This window comes from Molothrus ater, chromosome 1 (genome assembly GCF_012460135.2).
Source record: "Molothrus ater isolate BHLD 08-10-18 breed brown headed cowbird chromosome 1, BPBGC_Mater_1.1, whole genome shotgun sequence".
NCBI classification, from domain to species: domain Eukaryota; kingdom Metazoa; phylum Chordata; class Aves; order Passeriformes; family Icteridae; genus Molothrus; species Molothrus ater.
Genome location: NC_050478.2, coordinates 62553038 through 62580112, shown reverse-complemented (window position 1 = coordinate 62580112; position 27075 = coordinate 62553038). Strand labels below are relative to the sequence as shown.

General features: G+C 41.0%; 1 long non-coding RNA gene across 1 annotated transcript; it reads left to right on the top strand.

The window, feature by feature from the left end:
* The first annotated feature begins 9995 nt into the window (after positions 1-9995).
* Positions 9996-26559, top strand: LOC118684128 (uncharacterized). Its single transcript, XR_004979772.2, has 2 exons — positions 9996-10087; positions 26416-26559. It is a non-coding gene; the product is annotated as an uncharacterized LOC118684128 (long non-coding RNA).
* Positions 26560-27075: the final 516 nt, after the last annotated feature.

The window sequence follows — 27075 nt, the reverse complement described above, 5'->3', positions numbered from 1 at the left end:
GTGAATCAGTCCAATCACTCACTGTGGGTGACGTATCTGAACAAATTGAAGCTGACACAATGGTCAATTTGACTGGGGAAAGTATAATTTTGGATTAGGGTGAGCACCTTTAATCTGTCAATTGTGGCAGTCTTAAACTTGTAATTGAAAGAGCACAGCACTGCTTTACTCCAGATGTCAACCAAACCCATTCCCCCTCCTCTGATCACTGATCAGTTTGCAGTCTCTTCTGCATTTACTGATTAGGCTCCTAAGTGTGTCCTCTTTTAGACAAGATTCTTTGCTCCACCTAAAGAAAGTATCAATCTAATAAGAGCAGCCCTTCAGAATAACACTTTGGTTCACCTGATTTTCAAGCAGATGGTATTCAGGGCACAGGAAACAACAAAACAGAGCATCGCCATGTGTTTAATTTTAGCTCTTGCTCCCTGAATTGCTGTTTGAGCTATAAAACACTATCTTACTTTTAGTGTGCTTGTGTGCCTTACCATTCCAGAATTGAAGTCATGCCTCTCTAGTGCAATTCAGAATAGGGAGCACCACTCCCAGAAGACGGCTGAGTTTCTGGCCCACCTTACTTGTCCCACCTGTTCCAGTCTGGGACAGGTAAGTGAATGATTTCTGTAGGCATCTTACCCTCTCAAAACTGTTTGTGAAATTACAGACCAAGGATACTGACTCATGAGAAGTAAGCACATATTAACAGCTTCAGGAGAAGAATTACTCCATCCCTGCCCACTTGCATGCAGATGGTTCTATGATTTATCAAGAGAAATGGTCCATATGCTGCTCACAGTCTCCTGAGACTTTTACCCTAACATCACCTCTTCCAATCTTTAGATTAAAGCAATATGAAATGGAGAATAAAATTAGCCTGACCTTGCAGTAAGCAAGGAGGTATCAGACTGACTTGCTATATGAGAGGCTCTCCACTTCTTTGCAGCATCTCAGGGCAATTCAAGATCAGAATCATGGAATTTTCTGAGTTGGAAAAGACCCACAAGGATCATTGAGTCAGAAGTTTCCTTATCTTAGCTCATGCTGCAGGTGAGCCATACCCCACACTAATATCCTTCTCTGAATACTGAACCTGACATTCTCCACAGTTTGAATTTTTGAATTCTAGCCTCTTTAATTTTATGGTCATCACTGATACCATTGTTTTAAATGCTTGCTGCTGTTGCAGCTCTAGAGGCAAAAGGAGATAGGAACCTCTTGTCATTATTAACAGCAATGTTGTCTTTGTGAGGCAGGCCACAGGGAAGTATTGAAGAGAGAAGCAGATTCCCTTTCCTTGGCAGGAGAAAATGCAGCAAATATTAAGTAGCTAAGCAAACTCATTTCTTCAGCATGAGAGGTTGAAATAAACAGGCAAAGAAGCATCCCACCCTCCAGAGCTTCTCAAGAGTAAATCATCCAAACTATTAGTTATCCATGCTCTACTCTGTCATTATTCTCTGGCTGTCAGCTCCTTGTAAGGGCTGCCTGTTCCACCCCTCTTGTGTTATTATGGTTGCCATGCCCTCCTCTCACCAGCTCCTATCAGTTATAATGACACAGTGAGGGGAAAAAACCCACACTCAGGCTTCCAAATTACCAGGAATTAGAGGAATAACAATAAAATTGCTTAAAAAAAAAATAAACCCCCATCAACCCCTCCCCCCTTCCCCCTCCCGCCAACACCCCTCCCCAACAAACAGAATAAAATAACCCAAATGAGAAAATGAGAGAATTTTGCAATCTGTAGATGATTTCTGCTTCTGGGATTGCATACGTCATTAAGATTTATAGGTCAGTCCAGAGCTTAAAGAGCAGATGTTTTCTCATTATTTATCTTCCTAGCTAAGGCAGAAGATTCCTTTTTAAGGAAATCTGCGTAACACATGCAATGGAAATAGATCAGGTCTACGATCAGCCTTTTTACCCAGCTTGTAAAGGGTGAGCTGAGACACCCATCAAAGAGCAGTTTCATTTTACCCTCCACAACAGAAAGAAATGTGCTCACTAGTGTCTGGTACTGAAAATGTCAAATAACAGAACTGAATTTTACCTTTTATCTGGCTGTCCTCTGACTATAGCTATGAACATTCGAAGAGTATCTTGTAAGAACAGTCAACTGGCTAGCAGGCTTCAGCTTCTGCACTTCATCCCAAGACCTGGATTTTTGAGCTTTAATCAAAAGATTACTTTGGTCAAAGTACTATTCTGAATAATATCACTGCTATACATGCTCTCTGTGAAGCACAACCTGTTAGTGCTGTGCTGCAGTTCCCCAGACTGATCAGAGCGATGTCACTTTGATGGGCACCTGTCCTCAGCAGAGCCCTGCTGGACTTTTTACTTAAGTAGCCACAGAAATAAAGCAGCTTTCAGGGACCCAGTTTTCTAACCATTGCACCCCTTTGGAGGTCAATCACTGGGCACTTTGGAGGCAATTTTCACAGGTCATCTTCTGTTATGAAGGTGGAAAGGAAAAATCAAAAATACAAAATATTCAAACAAAATATTCCAACAACTTGGATTCTGCATTTTCTTCTTGCATCCCTTCCATCAGAAATACCTGATTCAGAGCTACAGAATATCCTTTCCATCTTGCAACATTCTTCCAAAATATATGAGTTCTACACATTTATAACCGCCATAAATCTTTGCATAGACTCTTTGGTCTTATTTCTCAGTGGAATTGATCTGAATAGGAATCTCACATATTCCCAGTGCAGCTGGGGCTGTGTCTGACCTTTGAAGTGTTTCTAACTTCAGGATCACAGAGTGGTTTGTACGTGAAGATTCTTTTTCTGACTGCTCTTCCCTTGAAGAGATGCCTCTGCAATCCTCTTGCTCCAGGCCTTAAAGCACTGCTGAGATGGCTCATGCCTGAAGAGCCCATTCAAGGCCGCACACCTCCAGGGTGATAGATTCACTTTTGAATCGAAAGTAATTAAGAGAAAATGGAATGCAGGCTTGCACAGCAACCTCACTATCAAACAACATCATCAATAAAGCTCCCCAAGTAAATCATCAAAAGCCTTCATAATCTTCTGCAGAGCCAATGCCCTCTTCTTGTGACTGTATGGGATCTCCTTTCCTCTGCAGATGTTAAGGCAGAGGAAATAAAAGAAGCCTTGTTCCTTTTCCTGAGATCCCAATTTTTTATAGCAGCCACCCTGCTTCTCAGCATCTTCAGGCAATTAAAGCTTAAACCCCATTGCTGATGGACGGGAACAACCAGTTCCCTGGAGCCTGCCTGCCCCCTTTAGCAAATCTTTTGCTCTGAGAAACACCACCACTGACCCCCACAGCAGCTGTGATGGTGAGGCGCTATGTGAGATTTTAACCATAAGCAGGGATTTGGCCAAGCTGGATCAACAGGCCAAGGCCAATTTTATGAGGTTCAACAAGGAGAATGCCACATCCTGCACTTTGGCCATAACAACCTGTTGGGTTCAAATTAGACAGGACCAAGAATAGGAGTGAAAAAAACCCCACAAATCATCCTTCATGGTATGAGAGAGCCATGAAAACAAGCCACTTACAGCATAGGTCTGAGGTCTGCATAGATCTGAGAAAGCTCCAGGGTGAGCGTTAGACACAGGCACACCTGTTTGTTTCCTACTGTGTTTAGCATTGATGTGGCCTCACCTTGAGCACTGTGTGCAGTTCTGAGCCCCACAATGTAAGACAGATGTGAAGCTCCTTGAATGTGCCCAGAGGAGGCACCACAGCTGGAGAAGGGGCTGAAAGGCATATCCTGTGAGGTGTGGCTGAGGACTTTGTGCTTCTCTAGTTTTGAGAGAAGGAGTTTGAGGGGAAACCTCACTGCTCCCTACAGCTTCCTGAGGAGGGGAAGTGTAAATGGAGGTGCTGAGCTCTTCTCCCTGGGATCTAGGGTCAGGACATGCGGGAACATTATAAAGCTGCATCAGGGCAAGTTTGGACTTGACATTATGAAGCAGTTATTTACCAAGAGGATGGTCAAACCCTGGAACAGCCTTTCTAGAGAGATGGTTGATGCCCTGAGCCTGTCACTGTTTAAGAGGCATTTGGACAGTGCCCCTAGTAGAATATTTTGACTTTTGGTCAGCTCTGAAGTGGTCAGGCAGTTGGAATCAGTGACCACTGTATGTCTCTTCCATTCCACTCTACCAACAACACAGCTCAAACAAAGATGGAGGCCCAGGCCTGAGATGAGATGGGGCTCTTGGGCCCATGGGAAGAGGTGTGAGTGGATGCCACAAGTTAGGCTGATCATGAGCATTAAGGATCATTAGTGCCCTCAGGGCTCTGGCATCTCTCATGGGACACTGATCTGTCTACCTTTAGGTGACGCAGTGAGGTACCTGAACCAGCCTGACCTCTCAATATCACCCATGGCACACATTTGGAGTTTTACAATATAGTTGGAATTTGCTTAGGCTAGCTGGATGGTGTGACTGCCCACTGCAGATCTCACCACCTGTCTCTGTCTGGGGAAGTATGATACTAGTTGTGTACTTGTGACTCTCATGCTCTGCTGGATTTTCCTCTAGGTAGACTGCACCCTTTCCTTAGTCCTACAAATTCCAAAGTTTTCCTCAGAGATTCTCAGAGCAAATTACCCTCTGATTCTTGTCTTTAACCTTTTTCCTATGTATTTACACAGCGGCTCAATGAGCCATCTGTAGTGCCAGTCTATCCATGCTCTGCTCTACTATGTCATGAGGAGGTAAAGAAAACACATTAAAAAGCTGTAGTCAGTGCTGTGTGCCAGCTGCTAGTGTCCCTTGGAAAATATTTGCACTGTTTGTTACTGACATGAAAGTTCTCTTGGTAATTGGAGTGCTGCTTATAGTTCTTCAGGATTCCTTCCCTCTTTGGCTACCCCAGAGAAATGTGCTGTATGGGCCAATATGAGCATTCAGCTGAGCTGATCCAGTCCAGTACTTTTCTGTATTAGGCGAAAATGTTGTTTTCATTACCAATCTTTAACTCTTAAAAAAAAAAAAAATAAAAAATCCCTGCAACTGTAACTGTTTCTCATAAAGTCCACATTGCATAAACAGTTGCCCCAGGTCCTGGGAACAACAGCCCATTCACACATGGACTGCACCACAAAAGCAATAGCTCACAGTGGTCAGGCCAGGGCAGAACAAGGACATGCTCTCTGTAAGGGACAGATGGTATCTATTTAGCTAAACATTCTTCCACTAAGGCTGTTTTAACGCCCAGATAATTTTTATCAGCTTCTTATCACATTTGGGAGCCCAGCATGCTTCTGATAGAGGCTGTGTAAGTGCTTCCCAGAGAGTGCTGTAGTTTCAGGGTTCAAGGCAGCATATCAGCATGAAGAGGAGGTGTGTGGATGTGGAGGGGTGGAATAAAAACAACCCCATGCCATGTTTGCTGATTTTGAAATGTTCTTGGATGATTTTCCAGGTAGAATATAGATGCAAGAACGTGGGAGGCCTTTTTGATCCATACTCAGTTTTGCTGTACATTCAGGACCAGACTGTGAGCCTTTAACTCATCTGTGTCTGTGTGCTGTTTTTTACGCTGACACGAAGGAGGTCTGCCAGTGCTCTGAGCAACTCAGAGATGCCTCACTGGCATCTGTAGCATGGTATTAAGCCCAAGCTATCCTGGCTCACATCTGACTGCAAAATTCAGTGTAGACATGCAACTTAGTCTGGCACCCACTCCTAGGAATGCCTCCCTTCCCAGATACTTCTGCTGTGAGGACAAGGTGTTACTCATCCTCACTACGCATATCACTGGGTGCCTTACTCTTAGAGTGTCAGGCAGAGCTGTCATCTGAGAGCCCCAGTGCAGTGAGGCGATGCAGCCCTGTGTCAGCCCTCTTGAACCTGTGACAGTGCCACATGCGACACGAGGAGCGCGACATCTGCATAGTGTAGCACTCACCAGAGCACCCCGATGTAAAGAGTGGTTGGGTGTTCAGAGAGAGCAGAGAGGAAAGTATGGGACACTTATGAAAGGCAAAGAAAACTCTCTCTCTCCCTCCCTCTCTCTCTCTCTCTCTCTCCTTTTCTTTCTCCACCAGGGAACTGGCTCACACAGTACTACAATAACAAGAACTGGCAGGCTGCCCAGCATCGCTGTACTTTGGTTGTAAGTGAACTATGAGGCTCAAGCAATCTTCTGGGAAAAGTTCACACCAAATGTATTGTATGTTATGTTTTCCCCTCATTGTATTTTTTTCCAAAACAGTCTATTATATTCCTTCCCTGTTGCACTGTGGATTTCTTTAAGATCCCCAGGAGCTGCCCTTTTTAAAACCAAACATTTGGGTAATCGAACAGATCTGTTTTTTGAAGTAACAGAGATAAACTAGTAATCCTCCTCTTAGAGCCAGCCTTCAGAATAGAATCAGAGCACAATTCATTGAATAGTGAGGGTTTCTGTTGTTAGAAATTCATTTGCTGGGGGTTTTTTCTCAGTTAAAGGAAAAAAGTTAAATAAGAGAAAGAAGTGTTCCATTAAAATACTATAATTCTCTATATGATGTACATCTTCCATGGAGTAGAAGCCAAAGCAAGGGGGACTTTGCAATAGTAGTGTAGTAAAAAAAAAAATGTTCCAAAAGGTATGTTCTCTGTTTCACTTGAAGCTTCAAAAAAAAGTCTGATGTGGTTTTACAAGATAGTCCTGAACACCTCAGAGATGACAGCTGTAACTTCCATTGTAAGATGCCTTCATTTATTTTTTCCTGTTTCTCAATATGTTTTTTGCAGGAGCATAAAAAGACACATTTTTTAAGCTCACAGAAACTATGAATACATTGAACACAATTTGTCTGACAAATCAGACCATGGACAGTCAGTTGGAAACTGGGTAACAAAAGTATGCCAGCCCAAGTACATATTCTCCATTTCCCTGCAAATACAGATGCTGTGAATTTATAATTTACTGTTGTTTTTACTAATTAATTTTACTGTATTATTGCCTAGAGGCATTGGTGAAGCTCTGCATTGCATTGTGTGAGGTGTTGCACCTATGCATGGGAAGTTTCTTCCTCAGAAGATTTAGGAGTTTAGCTTAGGGTCATTTTGCAGATGTGTTGGCACGGTACAAAAAGTAAACTCACAGCAAACGTGAAACAGTTAATTCAGCTTAAATTAACAGTGGTATCAAGTACCTGTAATTCCAGGAAGCCTTGGTAGGAGTTTTGGGTGTTCAGCACTTTTGAAAGCCAAACTGAAGTTCCTTGCTGTGCTTCTCACAAAAAGTCCTTAGAAATTAAAGACAGAAAAGAATTATTAGGTTATCAGTCCAAATTCATCCCAGAAGAAAACCCATTGAAGTCAATGAAATTTCACTAGGGATGGATTTGCCATAGCAAGATTGATCCCTATAGTATATTTAGAAGTGCTTTGTCCTATACAGTTTTAATTAGCTTCACATTAGTCAAGGTACTGTACCATTGTTTTAATCAGCTACCCTAGCAGAGAACTGTCTCCCGCTATCCTTGTCCACATTTGCCCTCCCACCCCCACTCCTTGCTGCCTCCTTCTCACCCCCTCATTATTTTATCTCTAATTTGGCTAATGAATTTCTCAGACAGAACCTTCTTTCATGTTTGAGAAGGACCTTGGCTGTATTGAGGCTAATGGAAAAAAAACCAAACCACACCAAAGGAAAAAAAAAAGGACCAGAAAGAAAGAGCAAATTCTTCTACTGAGAAAAGCAAATCTGTCTATGAAGCTTTAAGCTGTTCTTTGTCACTCCATCAAATTATATATGGCTAGGTCACAGTTTTTCACCCCATATTCTGCAATAAGGTGAGCATGACTTTAGTCTTGACTTCAGTCTTGACTTCCAGTTTCAACACTGACTCGCTGCATTGTCAGAGCAAGTGGTTCTTGTTTCAAACCTCTGCTTTACCAGAGTTACAACAGCCGTGATCATTCACATGTACATGTAAGAATTTCTCATGTTGCTTCACAGAAATCAGGAAAGCCTTTTAAGTTCTCTAGTGGAAAAGTACATGTAATACAAGGCAAATTACTGTTGACATCAGTAGTACTGTCTTTTTTTTTAATCATTCTAACGCAAGCATAAATCTTTTCTCTGAGTTTGCCAATTATTTTTTTTACCTTCTTTAATGAAAGTTCTAACAAGATTATAGGGAATTTGTAGTCTCTGTATGCTTTCAGTCATATAATTACAACTAAAACAACTGTGTTGAGAATAACTGCAGAAACTGTGGGTTTAGTGCTGCCTTCTGCCAAAGAAAAAAATGTCCACAACTAAGGAAAAAACCTCCGAAACCACATTGGACAAGTTACTAAATCCCATCTACGTAAACACGTGTGTGTTCATTTCTGAGTCACTGTATCATTTGACCATGCAAGAAACAAGACAGTTTGCTTGAAGAATGTCAGGAAGACCAGAATATAATTTTTAAAAATGCCATGTTTTCAGTTTTCTTAATGCTCTTCTAAAACAGGCACACACTCACTTTAAATTTAACCACAGAGCTTAATTAAGCTTCTTCTGATTGTGCTGGGAGGGTTCCATGTTGTCTTCCTGTGGTCATTTCATCAGCCAGGGCTTTTCATGTAAGAATGTGCTGCATCCATGTCACAGCATGGGGTCTCATCACAGACACCTGCTCTCAGCCTGTGAACACAGATTTTAATCCCCTTCCCTGCAAAAATGGTGACAGAAGGACATGTTATTTAATTACTCATGCATGCTCTCCAAGACAAGGTCCACAGCTCCACTTGTTTCATATGGCTTGTGCTATTTTTGGGGGGGTGATCAAATAGGATAGTTGTTAAAAAAGGAGAAGGCTTCATAATAGATTTCTCTTTGCTATTTGATGAGAACAATAAATGAAAAGATTGGCAGGATAAGAACAGAGTGGGAACTGAAGAAAATCTAGGTATGGGAAATATGGCCATAAAATTATTTGTGACCTCTTTTCTCACTGTGAAGATATGTAAGGCAAGATGTACTGTGTAACTTCACTCTCCTCCACTACAAGATTATGGGTCCAGCAAAAATTAACTGTCATAACCATGTCTAACATACTGAAGAATATGAAACCAACTGAAATTTACTGAAGTCTTTATCTAAGTAAGATCTGCAGTAGTAGGTATGTTTCCTTCAGGTGCTAGAAGAGGAAAAAACAGGAGGAGGATTAAACAAGAAGTAAAATTTTTAGTTGGGCTTAAACAACACATTTGCTAAATCACTCCAGTCAAAATCATTCAGCAATCCCTACAAAATCCTACCATGGAGCAAAGCAAAGCACAGCTAAATGAAACGTTATATATTGTATCCGGCAAGCAATCACTGTACTCGCATTCTCATTGCCCTCAGCAGCACCTGCATTCTTTGATCACAGTCCTTTTATGTGTTGCACTGTATACAAAAGACTGAGCCAGCAATTAGCCATTCTAGCACTGGGTCCTGAAATCTCTGCAAATGCTTCAGCTCTTTAATGAATTTCTAAATAGAAGGAAGTTGCAAACAAAGTTCAGCTTGTGTATTTTATGCCAGGTTCCCACAGCACTGTAGGTTTTTAGAGCTTAATTAATGACACTTGCATCCTGTATGCCTTCCAGAGTTTTAGTGGGACTTTTACTGGTCACTTCAAACTTTGACATCTTTTGGACAATTGTCCTCAGAATATTGGGCAACCTCCCCAGTCTTTGGAAGGAAAAAACAAGACATTGCTGCCAATCATGACTCATCTGTATTAACTGGATGAACAAAAACTGGAGGGACAAAACGTGCATCATTTCAAGTAAACTACTCATCAGAAATCCTATGCATTGTATAAGAACCAAAACGGGTGATGAAAATTAAAACCACAGCCTAATATACCAGCATTTGGGAACTCTGCCAATGCCCCTAATTAAAATTTTGAACTAATCTCTTCAGGGAATCCAAGAAATTCTTTTAGAAAATGGAACATTCTTCTATGCATATCCAACTACTTATCCCGTAAGAGGGAATATAAAGGAGATTGTATACGATCAGACAGAGGTCAGTCGAGTGGAAAGGACAGTGTGAAAGCTACAGGAAATGAGCCATCTATAAATGAAAATACTGGAATTCCTTTTTGAACTCTGACTCACATAAAGTAAGATTTTTCTGGTCCTCATCAAAGGATCATTACATCAATAGAAAGTCTTCATTAATTTTAGAGTGATTTTAATAAATTCCCAAACCAGGAGAATAAAAACATAGGTGTTTGTAACATCAAGGTGTGCTAACATATACTTTCGCGTCTTTTCTACCATCATTAGAGAGCTTGGCAAGAGTGGTTTGGCATAAATAAGAAGTGTAGAGGCTGGACTGGAGAGGGCCTAAGACAGCCCCTGACATTGGCTTATAGACAATAAACAACAGATCCAATACTGTTAAAGATGCAATTAGACATGAAAGGATGAAAAGGGTTGGTAATCGGTTGGTAAGTGGAGAGGGAAAGGATATTGATAAAAATTTCTTGGAAGGGAAAGCCCAAATCTTCTTTATTGTTAATTAAAAAAAAAAAAACCCAAAAACAAAAACAAAAAGAAAAAACAGAGTAAGATTTTAAGAAGAAAACTATGATTATAGGCAGGTTTGGTGAAGAGGAGGGGAATAAGGTAACTAGAGGAAGTGTACAGGGCTGGGTTAGAACCTCACACATGGAAAAAGAGACAAGATTGGAGTTACAAGGAAAAAAGTTACAAGCAGGGAAACTGCATCATACTAAGTAAGTTTTGTCTTTGGAGAAACCACTAGGGTCCTATAAAGAAAAATAAGTGAAGGCAGTAGGAGAGAACTACCAAAGATTAATCTAGGCTGGCTCTGCAATGAGTAAATCTGTTTAGGTATGCAACTGAGCCTCATAAATCAAGCAATCCTATCCTGAGCTCAAATTATTCAAATCTATGGCTTTTGTTTGGCAATGTGGAACTACAGGGTTTAATCATTGTCTTACACTTCCCTGACACTCAGGCAGACTGGCTGACTTTGGGGAAGCACAAGCCTCCCTTTGCATGGCTGTAAATGACTACATGCAAAACAAGGCTGTGAGTACCCAGTTCTCTTGGCAAATTCTCTCAATTGAATCCAAACACAACTTTAGCTCTGATATGTTTGTCCTTTGCAGAGCTTTTCCTCTTCTCTCTGGCTTAGAAACAAGCAAAACTTCATCTCTGCTACCTTTTTCAAAAGGATCTTTCTGTGACTAAGCCATTTTTGGGTCTATATTACATGTAATTCTCTGATGCCAGGTGAGATAAGAGAGATAATCCACATAAAGGATTTGTGGCATTACAGATTCTGGCTTCCTTTTGTATGTTGTATGCACTGCCTTGAAGAGGCCTTGAGTGATGCTATAGGATCTCTGTGTTCAGATTACAAGATACTTGCATTCAGCACTGCCTTATTATAGGTTTAGAAATACCAGCAACACAACTAAGTGGCCAGCAGATCAGATCCTACTGTTCTCTTAACCCATGCAAAGGTAAAGTGCTATTGTGGTTAGTGAGATCCTTGCCAGGGTATCAAGATTGAAACCATTTTCCTTGTATTTGCTCAACTGCCACTTCAGTGGTAAAGTAGTAATGGTAACTAATAATAATAAAATGATTGTTTAGCAGACAGAGCAAATTATTTCAGGAAGAAGTCATCTGTGCTTCAATCATAGTTTGTTCAGGCTGGAAAGCAGAAAGGTAATTAGTTACTCTGCCTTCCATTATTATTATTATTATTATTATTATTATTATTATTATTATTAATAGTAATAATATTCAAACTCCTGTTGAAACAACCAGCTGTAATCTTGAAACTGGATTTTACTTATAATTTAAGGGTCTACCTAAAGTTTTAAAGACTTCTGTAGATCTACTGAAAGTGCCCTCACTGGGCATCTCTCAGAAAAAAAACCTGAATAGCAGCTAAACTGCAGCTCTGGAACTCAGTTTCTCCATCAGAATTAATATGGCATTCGTTCTTCCAGGGTAATAATCACTAGGAAGGTCTTCAGTTGTGTTTCCTGCTGTGCAAGATGCTCTTCAGATGAAAGAATGGAATAATTTTGGGAAACACAAAGGAGCTATGTTCAGCAACTTCACAATATGACTCCTCTGATCCAAGGCCAACTCTGGTTTCTAAGTCTGGAAAACAATATAGCCAGTCTGTATGGTACTGGATGGTGTGAACTATTGACACAATGGTATATCCTGCCTAACACATGTGAGATATCTCTAGGAGGAACATGGCTGATGATATATTTACATGACATTAACACAAATGTCATTTACAGTGCTCATTTGCCTAATTAATAGTGTATTTATGTTTCTTGAACATTGCAGTGATCATTTTTTAATCTCCTCTCCGGTGAGAGCATTTAGGAGAGTGGGGGAATTTATGTATGCTCTCCAGTGGTGGTACATTAATCTCTACGGCAAAAAATCTGCTTTTTCTAGTCTCACCTACACTGACATTTTGCCTGCTCCTGAATGGATCAGCAACATTCCACTAACAATAACCATTCTCAGTGTGGAACAGTGATTCACACCTCTTGATTTCTACTGCTCAGAAAGAGAAAGTAAAGTAAGTAGCATAATTCTGCTACATACAAACAGGCAAACATCTGATGGAAATACACCTTTAGCACCTTGTGTCTGTGTGATTTAGGATGTCACAGATCTCAGCTGTTTTCTGTCTTTCTGACTCCCCTGGCTGTGTTGAAATCACCACAGTGACAGCCAAGATGAAGTAGCTGACTATGTGAGCATTCCTCGTCCTTTCCAATACACAGCAAAGCTACTTAGCTTAAATCACCTCTGACGGGAACTAACTTCTTAAACAGGTTTGAACTTGATCCTTGTTGAGCACATCTGACTGTGGCCCAGATTGCCTAGTTCAGCTCCACGCCAGCACATGTACCCTATTATCAGGAGCAGCAGCTCGACATCAGTCAGCAGCTGGCAGGCAGGCCCTTGGGGACTTTTCTAGCTGAGGCTGGTGCAGCCCTATGGCTGCTTCAATATATTCCCCATGCACAAAAGGGGACATATCTCTGTGCAAATGTTGTTATTGCACAATGGGTGTCATTGATAGTGGGAAAGAGACAATGCTTGGGAGCTGGACATGTTGTTCAAACATCATTCCAGTCTTTTTATACACTCTGATTAAGGTCCTTTACTTAGAACTGCCATCATGCTGTTGCTGGCTGCTTTGAGTGGACAGAGAATATCTGAAATCCCTTTTCACTCTCTTTTAAAGAATCAATTGAACTGCATTTCAGTGCCTGTAATTCTACAGTTTGTGACCTCCTCTTAATGCAGATTCTGGCTTATCTATGTAAGATACACAAACAGGTACATCCATAGTACCCATCTTTTCAAGTAGTACAAATATTTCCACTATTAGCCAATTCCTTTTCTCCACTGCATTTCCAGGTCATAACCCCACTGTTGTCAGCATTACTTAGCCCTTGACACCCTAGCAGTATTTCTTCAGTAGTGGCAGATAGGGCTCTTAGGCAACCAGGAAATCTAAAACAAAGAAAAACTGTTAAAGGAGAATATGGCACAGAGGGAGGAGCAAGTGGAACTAACAGAATAAAGGCCCAAGGGAAAGAAATTAGGTTGAGGCTGGGAATAAGGGCAGTAACGTTTCAGAGGATTTGGGCAGGCAGCAACAGCAACAGCAACTGCTAATTCTGCCAGGGACAGTGTCAGTCTGATCAGCCAGGAATTCACCTGGTTTCAAAGTACAATACCAGTACAGGGTACAGTTATTAGCATCCATTGTTCAAAATGATACAAAACTGAGCACAGAGACAGAACATATGACTAACTGAAGGGATTAATTTTCTAAACCTAGATGTCTCTTTTCAATTCTAAGTCTCTCCCAAGGGACCTGTGATGCATCTATTATGCCTGTGCCAATGTCTCAGATCATTACATTTAGCCTACGGAATACTAACCATCATGTCCTTTTCAGGCTTGAGAAAATGAATGGGGACCAACTTCAACCAGCTTGAGGTAGAGCAGCTCTGATGGTCCAGGAGGTACCTGCAGTTTCCTGATGATCTAACCCAGGGTAATGGGCCTGGCTCAACCACTTGGCCACCTCTAAAAGCTTACAGAACCCCCTGCTCCCTGCCACGTGTGCTGGATGCAAACTTTTAGCTGAGCACTGTCATTTCCTACAACACAGCTGTTGAACTCAGAAGAAACAGCATAAACAAGATCCAGGCATGCCCCACCTCTGCACCCATGAGAAGTGGTGCTTTGCCACAACACAGCCTTTATCCCCTGCCCATCCTGCCTGCTCTTACCTGCTCTCTCTCAGTCACTGCCATTCCCCTCTAAAGCTCTCACGTGGCTGTGACAGGAATGTCTAAGGAGGTGAGATAGAAGAACCTACAGCAAATAAATAAATGAATAAAGCACTAAAAAGACCAAGCTGGAGAACAAGGGGGACATGAGCTGTAGGAGGCTTGAAGGCCAGCCCATAGAGTCACTCAGTCTAGACTCCAGATGTGAACGCAGAGCCTCAGTGAGTGCAATACGGGACTGCGTAAATATCTCAGCCAGATGTCTCAGGGCCTGAGCTACAAATCCTCACAAATGGTGACAGAGTTGGCTGTTGCTGTTTGTACTGCTCTGCTTCCAAGAGAATCAGTGGTCATTCAGTCAGCAGCAGTTCATTTTTGCTGCCAGATGGGAGGGAAAACCAGGCTCAGAGTTGCAGTTAGTCTCATAGCAAACTCAGCAGTCGGTGGATGGGTCATGGAGCCCTCTGTGGGTACTGAGGTTGGCTCAAAATAGCAATCTGGGGAAAGAGCTGAAAAGATGATAGTAAGCATAAAGGCACATGATACTGTGCCTTTCCCAAATAGGCTAACGTAATAACAGGCTGCCATGTCAGGCATTTGAATTAAAATTTAGGTCTTCCAGACCCCTCCCATTTGGTCAACTAAGCTTACAGATGCTTAACATTATGGGATGGAATTACCTTATGTTTCAGTGGCTGGAGACATGTGATACTCTGGCTCTAAGGAGCTTGATGCTTGTATTTGCTCTTTCAAACTAAGCATTCCTCTGCCCCACATATTCATGTTCCCAGAAATTGTCTCCTAGGTGGGTGCCTCACAGAAAGCACCTGGAGGAGATCTTATCACTTTCCTGTCTATTTGCAGTTGGATCGGTCCCTGGGGAGGCTGAAGATTAGTTTCAACTCCCTCTTCTGTCTGACTTGGACCAGAGAATTGAACCTGTTTCTCCCAGGAAATTCTATCACTACTCTATACTGTATTTCAAACCAAAGCTTTTCCAGTCTCTTGGATTTCTTTCACACTCCATAAAAAAATTAAGTATTTATTGTAGCAGAGTATAGGACCTGGGGATCTGCAGTAAAAGTCCTTTTATAATCTACCCTGTCACTGACCCAATTTAGGATATATCGATTTATGAGCTAGATTCTCTTCAGCAAGTCACCAAAATTGGAACTGGCTGAATAATTTATGAGAAGATTTGTAAGCAAAATTTCTGAGTTGGGACACTGATTCATGGGGATAATATTATTTATGATTTCTTGTTCAGGCATGAACATGTTTTAGGATGGCAAACATTTGTCGCAAGATTTGAAAGAGGATGGTTTTCATTCTCCTTTTTTAGGGTACCAATAGAAAAGTGAATCATACAGTATAAAAGATGAGCTTTTGAATCAGCTCAGAAAAAACTGCCAAAGAGACATATGCCAGTTAAACAAATCTAACAGCCCAGAAAAACTTGACAAAGTTTTTCTAAACCGAGAATGTGCTACCATATGTGCTACCATATCAGTGCCCTGTCTCTCTAGGTCCAGTTACAGCCTAAAGTTCCACCTTCTGGAGAAATATTTAAGAAGGCCATTGTCCCTGTCTTCAGGCCTAGGCTCACAGAGACAACTTGGAGTCAAAAAAGTTTAGGATAAATTGCAGTACTTCAGACTCAACGCAGGCTAAGGGCTCACATATGAGCAGTGGCTGATGCAGGGTGAACTCTTTTATCTTCCATGGCAAATGCTTGGGATCGTGAGCCCCAACTCACAGACACTTTTTCTCAGTCCCAAGGCCCTAATGGAGGTCATGCCAAAAGATGTTCTGAACAATACCAGGTACCCATAGTGGTACATTTCCCATAAGGGTTGCAAGGGCTAACTCTGTTTTATACCTCTGTCACTTTTGACCCTCAAACGATTGCTGGGATCCACGTAGTTCTAAAACAAATGTTTCCTGAGCTGCTACATTCAGCCCTGGGTCTAAATCAGATTTACCTGCACTGACAGGTGTATGCTTTTAGGTTTAATTAATTTCTCTCCCTGTCCTGAACAACTTTACTCCCAAACACATAGTATAGAGAGACCTGTGCCAGACATGGACATCCTTTTCCTTGTTATTCTCCACTTTCCAAAGAGAAAAGGCATTGAGTGTAATAACCTTAACTAAAAGCTAACTCCATGATCTAAAACAAGTACACTGAACAATTTATTCAAGCACATCATGCTATTCTTCCACCTCCTTGGTAATGAATGCACAGCATCACCATGGCTGAAAGTAAAAGGGGATATTTCTTCTGGCAGTGCCCTCTGGGTCTGCTAGGCTGGCTTATCCAGCAATTGTGTTGGCAGTTTGGAGTTTTTCCCAGGATCCTCTATGGCCAGGGATGCTACAGGCCACTACTTAAATGTCACTGGCCATTGTAGATTAATTTTTGCAGGGGGTGGGGGGAATCAACCTTAGAATGTTTTCCTTCTGCTTCACATCAAAAATTCATCTCTTTAAAAGTCTTTTCAGAAGGGGCTTTTTCTTGTAGAATGAAAGAGTCATACTTGGAATCCTACTGACTCTTCCATGTTGGGACATAAAAAATTTTCCCCATCTTGCCCTTGAATCTGCAGTTGCAACCCCTCTTCTAGTACAGGCTCAGAACACACATCTGACTCACAAATGCCAGTTCCAGTGTATAAACAGCAAGTAGACAAAAACATGAGATAAGTGAAACCTTTCCTCTCACAGTGCAGAGGGAGGTGGAACTCATGTAGACCAGTAAAAAAGTAGGTGTTGAAGTACAATGTTGGAGGAGGATGCAGAAATTCCATAATCCTTATCTCTGTCCCTGAAAAAAATCAGTCTCTCCAACCACAAACCACAGCAAGTTCCTATCTGTGGAAAATCAGATTAATTTTGCCATTCATGCAAGTGCAGTTGCCATCTGAGAGCCTCAAAGCTGCATTCCTCAATGCCTGTGGCCATATCAAATTTTTGGGAAGCCATGAAGAACCATTATCAGGAAAATGGTGCTTCATTTACTCTTTGACTCTCAAAGAATGTTTTGTCTTCCTCTCTGTTTTGTGAAGTGCTGTCAACACTTACAGTGAAGTTTATTGTAAATACACAATAATAACAACTGTGCACATTCATCTCTGATTCAATTCCTATGTAAATTTATGTTAATGTGTATGCAGATTAGGCCTGCCCCCCTTGGTCCTGGAAAGTTGTCAGAATGACACATGGGCTCTGAAGAGGTTGTGTGCTACTGATCTGCACTTTTTGTATAGTGTTCAATAACTGGCAAGCCAACAACAAGAGACTGTGGATATTTGTCTTCCCTTTTGCTGGATAAATCAATGGAGTCTTCTAGAGTCTGACTGGCCTAACAAGGACTTTTCTAGAGTCTAGCTGGAATTAAAAAGAAGTCTCTAAAACCCACCTCTAAAACCATGACCTGCTATTTTTATTTCTGTTTCTCAATAGAACAAATACACATTGGATCTTCTAAAAAATTGGGAAGTACAAGGGAGCCTAGTGAGTTTCAAGGTCTGATATGCCATTTATGAGACAGAAAAGCATTTTTTCTCCCTAATATTTAGTAACCGCTAAACCAATTCCTGGACTTTATGGGTATTCTTCACTTTTTCTAACTAAATCAGTACACTTTTTAAGAGAGCTTCAATAGGTAATATTTTTTATTCTTTCCTTCTTAACCTCTTTTCTCTGTTCTAACATGAAAAAACACAGGTCTTCCACCTGTTTGTGCAGCCAGAGCCATTTTGAGCACTCAGATCAGACCAATGGGGAGGCAGCTGGAGTGCTGCAGTTGGCTGTTCTCTGCTTTCCTGACAGGGGTGCTTTGGTATGACACTTTCTAAGGACCCTTTGCAATAAATAGAAACTAATCTTTAGCTCATCCCATGGCTGTGTCCCTACAAGGCTCCCAGGCACTTCTTAAATAATCACAACAGGACTTAAATTGGGACTACAAGAGATATATATGCCCATTGCATTTCTGGTAAACCAAAAGGGGTTGGAGAAATTGCTGTCAGAAACAGCAGGCATCAAAATTTTTGTCTAGGAACACATACCAGACAACAAAAGTCCAATTGCCAGAAAATATTTATACTCCTGCAGTTCACAGCTGAGGACTTGGTCCTGACCTTTGATAGAAAAATTTGTTGTCAGTTGGAGACTTTGTTGTGCTTGGAGGGTAAGATTGCACCCAGAGCTGATAAAGGTGGGAGCTGAGTCATCATTTCAGAATGTGGCAGCAGTCTCCTGACCATAATCACCTCCATCCTAATAATGCTTCATGGACTGAGGTGACCAGTGATTTTTGGGGGAAAAAACAAAAGAAACCAAGAAATTAGAAAACAACAAATTAGAACAGAACTATACCTCATAGACTGACGAGTGACTTCAGTCACCATTTATTTCTGGCCTTTCAGCTGATTTAAAGACTGATGCTGAGGAAATCTCTCCTTCAAGTTCTTCTCACTTGAATCTGATTTAGAGTATTATTTCACTCTACTTTTTTAATCTCATTTTATTGAAGGCAATGTTAGCCCAAGAGCAAAACAAGCAAAAATAAAAACAATTAGAGCCTGGAAGGAATCTGTATTTTTCCTTTGAAATAGAGCCCCATGTCAGACAGCTTTCCACGTACCTTGTTCAGTGTAGGTTCCATTATAGCATCCCATCAGGCCCATTCAAACCAGGTTGCAAAGTTATTGTGGCTGGGATCCAACACTGCTTTCCCTGCCCATGGTAGCTGTTGGTGCTGATTTCATCTTTATCATTTTCTCTCTTTCCACCTCTCATGCAGCTGCCTTCCTGTCTTGATAGGACCAAAGTGCAGCTCATGGAATCTATATGATAATCACAAAAATAGCTATATCTGTTGAAAAATGGATTTAATTCCCCCTCTAAACCTTTGTGTATTGCCAACTGGGGGTGTGAAACCAGCTGGCAAAAGATGCATTCAGTTCGATTTCATGACTTTCATATACTGCAGCTTCCCGACTTTAAATGGTTCCTCCCCTGTCTAATGAGAGCATCAAGGCCTTGATTAACAGCCCTCACTTTAAACAAAGTTTTGGAGTTTCTTTTCATGGAAACTTCTCTGAGGATGTCTGACAGCCTGCTCAATCCTGGGCAGCTGAATGCCTCTTCTTTCACAGCATGAGCATTTGTCAGAGGCACTAGGAGTCAGGCTTGGTGAGGATTTGTGTCCCTGAGTAGTCTGCAAGTAACTTGCACAACAGCGTGGGAAGCAAGCTTAAAAGTAGTGCTGGTAAAACTGTGAAAAACTAATTTAATCAATGTTTTCAAAATGTAAAGGCTTGGAATGGTCGATGTTTTACTTTTTTTAACTCTTTTATTCCTATTCTTATAAAAATACATTTTTTATTTACTGAAAAGCTTGTCTTCAGCACATTGTTTGCAATTTTCCTTTTAGTCTAAACAGGATTTCAGAGAGATGACAAGGCAGTGTGAGAGAAAAGCCTGGTATGTTTTTTCACTGTTGATCACAGAGAAGGGAAAGGCTATTTCTTGGGAAAGATTCCTTCAAGACAGGTAGAACCATCCAGATCAGAGCCTCGAATCTGGACTTAGAGGGCATGACTGAGCCATCTTGGATTTTTGTTTAACATTTAGATGAAGTTTTGTTTTGGCTATGCTTGACAGTCAGAAAGTTACACTTTCAGCCAAAGCATGAAAGGAAATACTGGGGTCTTGGGGGATGGACGGAAAATGTAGAGAGGGGGTAAATCAACCCTAAGTAAAAAGCTCCCATGAAGTTGGTAGCATAACCAGACAAGCAAAGCAGCAAAAAAGAGAGTGAAAAATTTCAGTCACAGAAGTCAAAAGCTGCAACTTTCTTACAGGGAAGGAATACATTGCATCTCGTTTCTGCTCTGCCTACTGATACCATCTACAGAAAATCTATCAGCAGTTGAAAAAGGGTTACATTCCTTGTCAACACATTCCACCACATTGGTGTCTTGACTTTCAAGAGTTCATTAAATGCACAGTCATGAAATTTTCTTTGAAACAGAAAGCTCCTTTATTTTGGCCTCATAGAACCATTAATAACTCCATTTCTTTATATATTAATTTCCCTCCATTTCTTGCTTCAGCTATCAGCAGCACAATAAATTTACCTAGAAGCAAATTGTGGCATCTCTTTCTCTACATATTCCCCCTATCCATGTATTTGTATCACCCCCACACAAATACACATATACACAAACATAAAACCTGACAGTGAATAGCAGAATTTACTGGAAGGCAAGAAAAAAACTAGCATATTCAGAAACAGGAGAAAATTAACACTGAATTATAAATTATACAGGTTAGCTATTAGACATATTTTACATTTTGTTCTTCTGTTGTTATTCTGTTTCTATGATTATGACATTTTATTTTTGCATACCTATCTTTTAGGAAGATAGCCCCTCTGGAAGGTGCCATTGAACTGGGATAATCACAGAGCAAGACTAGATTGTTTAGAGGGAAAGAACAAAACTGGAGTCAAGAGACTGAAAAGAGCGTGCTAAGAATACAGCACAGTCAGTGGAGAGTGGTAACAGCTATGGGGCCTTTGTCTTTGGGCAGAAGCTGAAAAGCACAATTTGATTCAAGTTAACAGTGCCAGAATAGCAGCTCAGTGAAGTCATTGTACATGTTCCCACCAACTACAAAGATCTTTGGTCCAACATTAGGACTTGTTCCTGTGCTGTACTTTCTTCCCATGCAATACCTGCCTCCACAAATATTTGTTTCTAGTAATGATGTGGATGCAAACTTGACTCAAGGGAGACATAGGACTGGGAGAGCAGAGCATGCTTGAAATGTGACTTAACAAGAGCTACCAGATTTGGTGTCAGCTCTTCTGTCCCTAAGACTTAGAAAAACTAGGTTTTTGATCTTAGAAAACTGTTCTGTCTTTATTACAATTTAGAAATATCTACAAGAGTTGTAACAATACAGTCTAATTCTCACCCAGGCAGTTCCAAGCACAATGAATGAAGAATGAAGAATGAAGTCACCTACAAGTATTGCTGTACCTCATAAGCAGAGCACAGAATTGTTAGTCTCATTAAAGGTGAGAAAAGCAGGACTCTTCATCTGGAGAACCTGTGAAATCACTGCTTGTGAAATATCATTTAGTCCTTATCCTCAGCCAAAAATGATGGGAAGCAAAGCTGCTCTGCTCTACCTCTTCACTGAATTCAGAGCTTTCAGCCATTAATACAACTCACAAGCAGAGTCAGCACTGCACCAATGGACTTTGCTACTGGCAGGAATGGCATGAAGTCCCTGTCTGGATCAATACAGCCTTGTAGGACATTGTTGGTGCACTGTTGGTGGGAATGCTAGAATCTCAAGCTCCAGACCCAAGGCTGTACATACTTAGCACTTCATGATGTGCAAGAGACAACTGTTATATAAACCAGTAAAGATGTACATATCCCAACCCAGACAACAATGAAGACATGCAAGTCCCACATGTAATTCAGATTTAAACACTACCCAATGTGGCAGACATCCCAGCATCCTAACTCATAAAATGAGCATTTTCAGAGCTTTCACCAGGAAACAAAAAATAAAAAAAGGAAAATAAATTCTACCTCAACATCTTGAAAGAAGGCAGTTACCTCTCCAGGGTTTCTTCCTAAGTTAGGCAGGGCTCCTTGCCTTGGTTAGATAACAAATACACATTCATAAGTCCATGTGTGCTCAGACTTTTGTAACACAACACCATTTATGCCACAGCTAAAAGACATTGTTACTTTCCCTGAGTAGTGAGGCATCAGCTCAAGCTGGTGTAATTCACCTTTTGTCCATCAGTAGACAATTCTAATATAACAATGGAGGCAAATATAACTGCATATAATTGGTGGGAAAAAAGGGAATTAAGTTTACATTCATCACTTCTATAACACTTCAGAGAATCTGAATAAAACAGTGTTTTATTCCTGTGTTGGTGGAACTGTCTCCCCAAAAAATCAGAGTCTCTTGCACTGAAAATAAACTTGATTGCCGTGTCCTAAGTAGAGCACCATAAAAGTGATACAACATAGGATCCTTCTCAGAAACATAATTTTGTTTCAGAGAATCTCTGAACCTAAACATTTCCTTTCAGGCACTTTATTCCCAGAGGAGCCTGGCTTTCTGCAAGAGCCCTTTGTAGTCCAGCTGGATGTCATTACATAATTAAGCCTGTGAGCCAGGAGGTAGTCTCAAGTATGGCAATATTACAATGTAAGATCAAAATGTTATTCTTTCTTTCAAAAGACCTTGTGCCATTTGTTGTAGTGCCTTTATGCAAGGGATCAAATATAGTATTGATTATTCATTATTACCTTTAAAGAGGTCAGGAAGCTTCTGGAATTCAGAAGATTTCTGGGGATCTGAAGTGATATGAGGCCTCAGGGCTTGATGACTCTTCTTGACCTGAAGCTTTGAAATATCACCTGCTGTCTCGATTGTTCCTACTTGCTGCCTGGGATTTCAAAGTCTCTCTGTCTCCCTTTTTTCCCCCCAATGTCTTTCAGACATTGCCAGATCAAGAGAAGGAAAGAATGCAAAAGAAAGTGAAAGTGTGAGACCAGGAGTTGCAAGCCCAGCTGGCATAGATCCGCTTTGCTAAGCTTGAATTGAAAATGAGTATCATTATTCTTGTTCTGCTGCATCCTACTGTGTTTGGTTATTGCATCACACAGAAGAGGCAATGGGCATGTTCTGTGGCTAGCTCCATTGCCTTCAACATGGGTTAACCAAATGTCCAATATCCCAACATAGGGAGTTTTTAAACCTTTCTCTGGTGAGAGGAATGTTTAGAGGAGACTAGGAGTGTTTTTATATGTAGACCCTGACAAAATTTAAGACACTGTCTTCACCAGCAAAAAAAAATCAATGTCATAATAATCTAAACACTATATTAAAAGTTTCCATTTTCAACAACAGTGCCTTTATGTTGTGGAATAAACCTCCAAGAGTGCTTTTTGGCAGATGGTTAAATATTGAAATAGTTGGCCACAGATTTTTAAAAATTGAGATAATTAGAATACTTGAAGCAGTTAATATTTATTAGTCATGAAGAGTTTGACAGATTAGATGTTTTCCTACCCACACATTCTCTGTCAGAAAAAAACCCCAACAACCAACAAATCCAAAAAAAGCCATAACAAAAAAACCAAAAAAAAAAACCAAGCAAAAAAAACCCAAGCCCCCTTATCTTTCATTCTATGGGCAACAAACTTTGATATGAAGCAGAAGTAGAAGCCATGGTCTTCCCAGTCTACTCAGTGTAAGACACTGAGAGTAGCTGCTGTCACTTAATTCAAGAAAAGGCCAGGAAAAAAAATGATGGGAACAAGATCTCTGTGGAAATGCAGAGAGTTGACCCTGGAAAGTGCCCAGAATTAAAACCTGAAGACTGAATCTTCTGCACCACTTTCACTATAAATTACAGTGTCCCTAGCCAGGTTGCAGGGCTACTCCAGTCACTGGGGATCATGAGACAACCCATTCCCTATTAACCTTTTTCTTTCTGTTGGCCTTCCTTACAAGAGAGGAGATGTATGGAACAAAGGCAGACCAGTTCTGGGGCACTCCAGAACTACACCAGAGAAGACACCAAGACACAGTGGAGTCTTGACCTCCTGTCCTTAAAATGGGAGACAGGAGGCCAAGAACTGACAGATTACTGAGGATGCTCTAGGGGCTGGTTTCACCAAACATGTCCTCTTTTATGTGTCCAGAAATCTGGCTGAAAATAAGGATTGCTGGCTGTCCCACAGACTGTCAATGGCTGTAAATGTTCGAACAGTGTCTGGGCTCAGACAAAGCCTGCTTTTGCATGGAATGCATATGTTACTAGTGTATGATAGAGTAGCCACATGAAACTCCTTGTCACCAATACATGCAAAACATGAAAGTACCACCAGTTTTAGACAATGTAGCTGGCTGGCTGGAAATACACCCACCTTGATTCTATCTTACCTCTCATTTTTTAATAGCACCACTGGGTGGTCACTATGTGCCCCTGTATGAAGTCTCTTGGGCCCCTTTGCACTCACAGGCAATAAGGCACCTCAGTAATGACATTTGCATGTATCCACATGCAGTGTTAAAAGGAGTGAATGCATAGGATTAACTGTGGCAAGCAGGGGGATGAGTGGGGAGGATTTTCATTGCTGTCTACACAGCAAGGTCACAAGGGCAGACAGGAGTAGATCATGCAACTGCTCTTACCTAGTACAAACCAGACTGCCCTGGCAGGCTGAACACAGGCCTGATCTGGAGTCACCCCAGCACTGCCCTCAAGGAAATCAAGAGACAGACTGGAAAGTAACCTTGGATACCACCCTGTGCTGGTGCCAGTTTGCTCTCTTAAGGGGATGGTAGCTGGAGCAGAGCGATCTCTCAGCTATACCCTCCCTTCCTGTGATCAGCAGAGATGAACTGCTGAAATCACTGAGGAGATTTTTCTTTGTCTTACAAAAATCTTTAAGGGCCATCCCTGTCATAGATAAAAGGATAGGGTATTTTTCTCAACTTTTTTACTTTCATTAAAATGATTTTAGAGGTATTTTTCCAGTGTATTCCAGCTATTTCCTTGTCTGACAATAGCAATTCATGCTTTAATTACTCATTGGCATAGTAAGAATGTAGAAAAACTGGTAGATTATGAACTACAAGGGAAGAAAAACGTGGTTTAGATGAGAAAACACTCAGAATTTTCCAGCTCTCATAGGTTTTCTTTGATTGCTAAAAAAGCATGTTGGAGAAAATCTGTTAAAGTTTCAGTATCCTTCCTCTTCAAGGGAAATCCACAATTCTTAAACCTTAAGAGCACCATCAAGACTCATTGCAAACCAGAAGACAAGACAAGAATAGAAACCCAGCAATAAAAAAGAAGTCACAACCTTTTAAAAAACAAGCGGGATCCCAGAATCCTATTACTCATCATACAGACAAAAAAACCCAAAAAAGAAAAAAAAAAAAAAAAAGAAAAAAAAAAAAAAAAAAACGGAAATGAACCCACATTGTTTCGTCTTGAAGTACCCAGAAGAAAAATCTGCACCTTAAAAAGGTTTGACCTCAATATAGGCCATAATGTAGAAATGTGAGGATCTTGGAAACTTGTGCTTTTCCTGGATTGAGGCCCAGATTTTGTAATATATCTTGCCTGTTACTATTTTTCTTGCTTCTTCCAAAGTAGAAAAGGTTCTTTTGAAGAAATGTGTTTTCTAGACACTTTGATACACCAGAATTGGGGTCTGTTTAAATACTTCAAATTTGACATATATACACATGTAGTTATAACATTTTGTGAATGTGAGCCAACATTGCCTTCTCTGGACCCAGTCCTTCCTAACAATATGTTGTAAGACACTAGACAGAGCAGTGTCTACCCTAACAGGCAGAGTATGCACTAGGCCAGACAAATAACAGTAAAACACTCAACTTTCTGTGCCTTCACCTTCTTCACCACAGTTTTAATGAACAGCACCTGAAAGAATTTATGCCCATGTTGAAATTGGAGTTCCAGGACACAGTGCTGGCACATCACATTTGCTTGGAAAAGGAATCTTTTCTTCCCCTCAGCCTTACTTCACACAAGGAAATCTATCAATAGTTTGATCCAGTGACTATCAGCAGTATAAGTATTCCCTCAGAGGCCATTTTCCTACCTTGGCCACAATGTGCTCTTGCATGTTGTCCTGCTATTTGGTTCCCAATGCTTTCCAGGCTGAATTGAAACTGTGGCTACAAGACATTAACCCTACCCTAAGGTTCTCACACATATCCCTCTTTTTTGCTGTCTAGAGAGTATGGATGCAAATGCTTTCCTGTGCGTTATCTCATACCAGTTGACTGAGGGCACTAGAGAACTGAGAGACCACGTCTGATCAATATTTTTCCTCCAGCTACACCTTGAAATCCGGCTAGAAGGGGGCCAGCCATACAATAATTCATGACTACTAGCCCCACTAAAATTAATTCCTGCCATATCTTATCAAACAATCAGCCATGAGAGAAAGTTTTCCCTACTGGAACATGCATAAGTCACTCCAACTTTTGTGGCTGTGAACTGAAAGCAATTCTTTCTCCACCTTTCAATGTTTGCTCAGGTGCAGCTTGGTTTCCACGTGGACTGATGGAGGAGAACCTGCCTCAACCAGTGAGCTAACAGGAGCCACCAACCAACTGGCACAGACTGCAAACAAAGTCTTCATCCCTAAAGAGTCTGTTACATAAAAGTGCACAACATAAAACCATCTTTGTGTTTGTGACTTACTGTAAGTCCTTAGGAGGTTTGCCTTTAAGGATGACTACATTTTTAATCAATCAGCAAGGCATGCAGTATGTAAAGTTCATGCTAGCTTGAGCGGCAGCACACTGTGTTTTTCCCCTGGTGAGCAACCCCCTCTCAGCCCCTGAGCTTTAGCTGGTGAGGTTATGCAGCCTTGCCTATTAGGACTGCTCTCAGCCACATGCCTCACTGCACTCTCAAGTCTCAGGGCCAAGAGTAAACTTTGAAGGAACCCTGCCAATTAAATGTAAGCAGGAAACAAAGTCTTCATTTTTCAGCAAAGCTAATGTGGTCAGAAATGTTCTCATGCTGCTGCTACTGATAATTATTATTTTGCATTCAGTAACGATGGCTGTTAACTCAATTTGAATATTAAATTCTGTCATGAAAATGAACGTATTAAAAATGAGAGTTGATCAGATTGTCATTGGTAAATAGACGAAATACATTTTACTACTGGTGAAAAGTGAACCCTTCT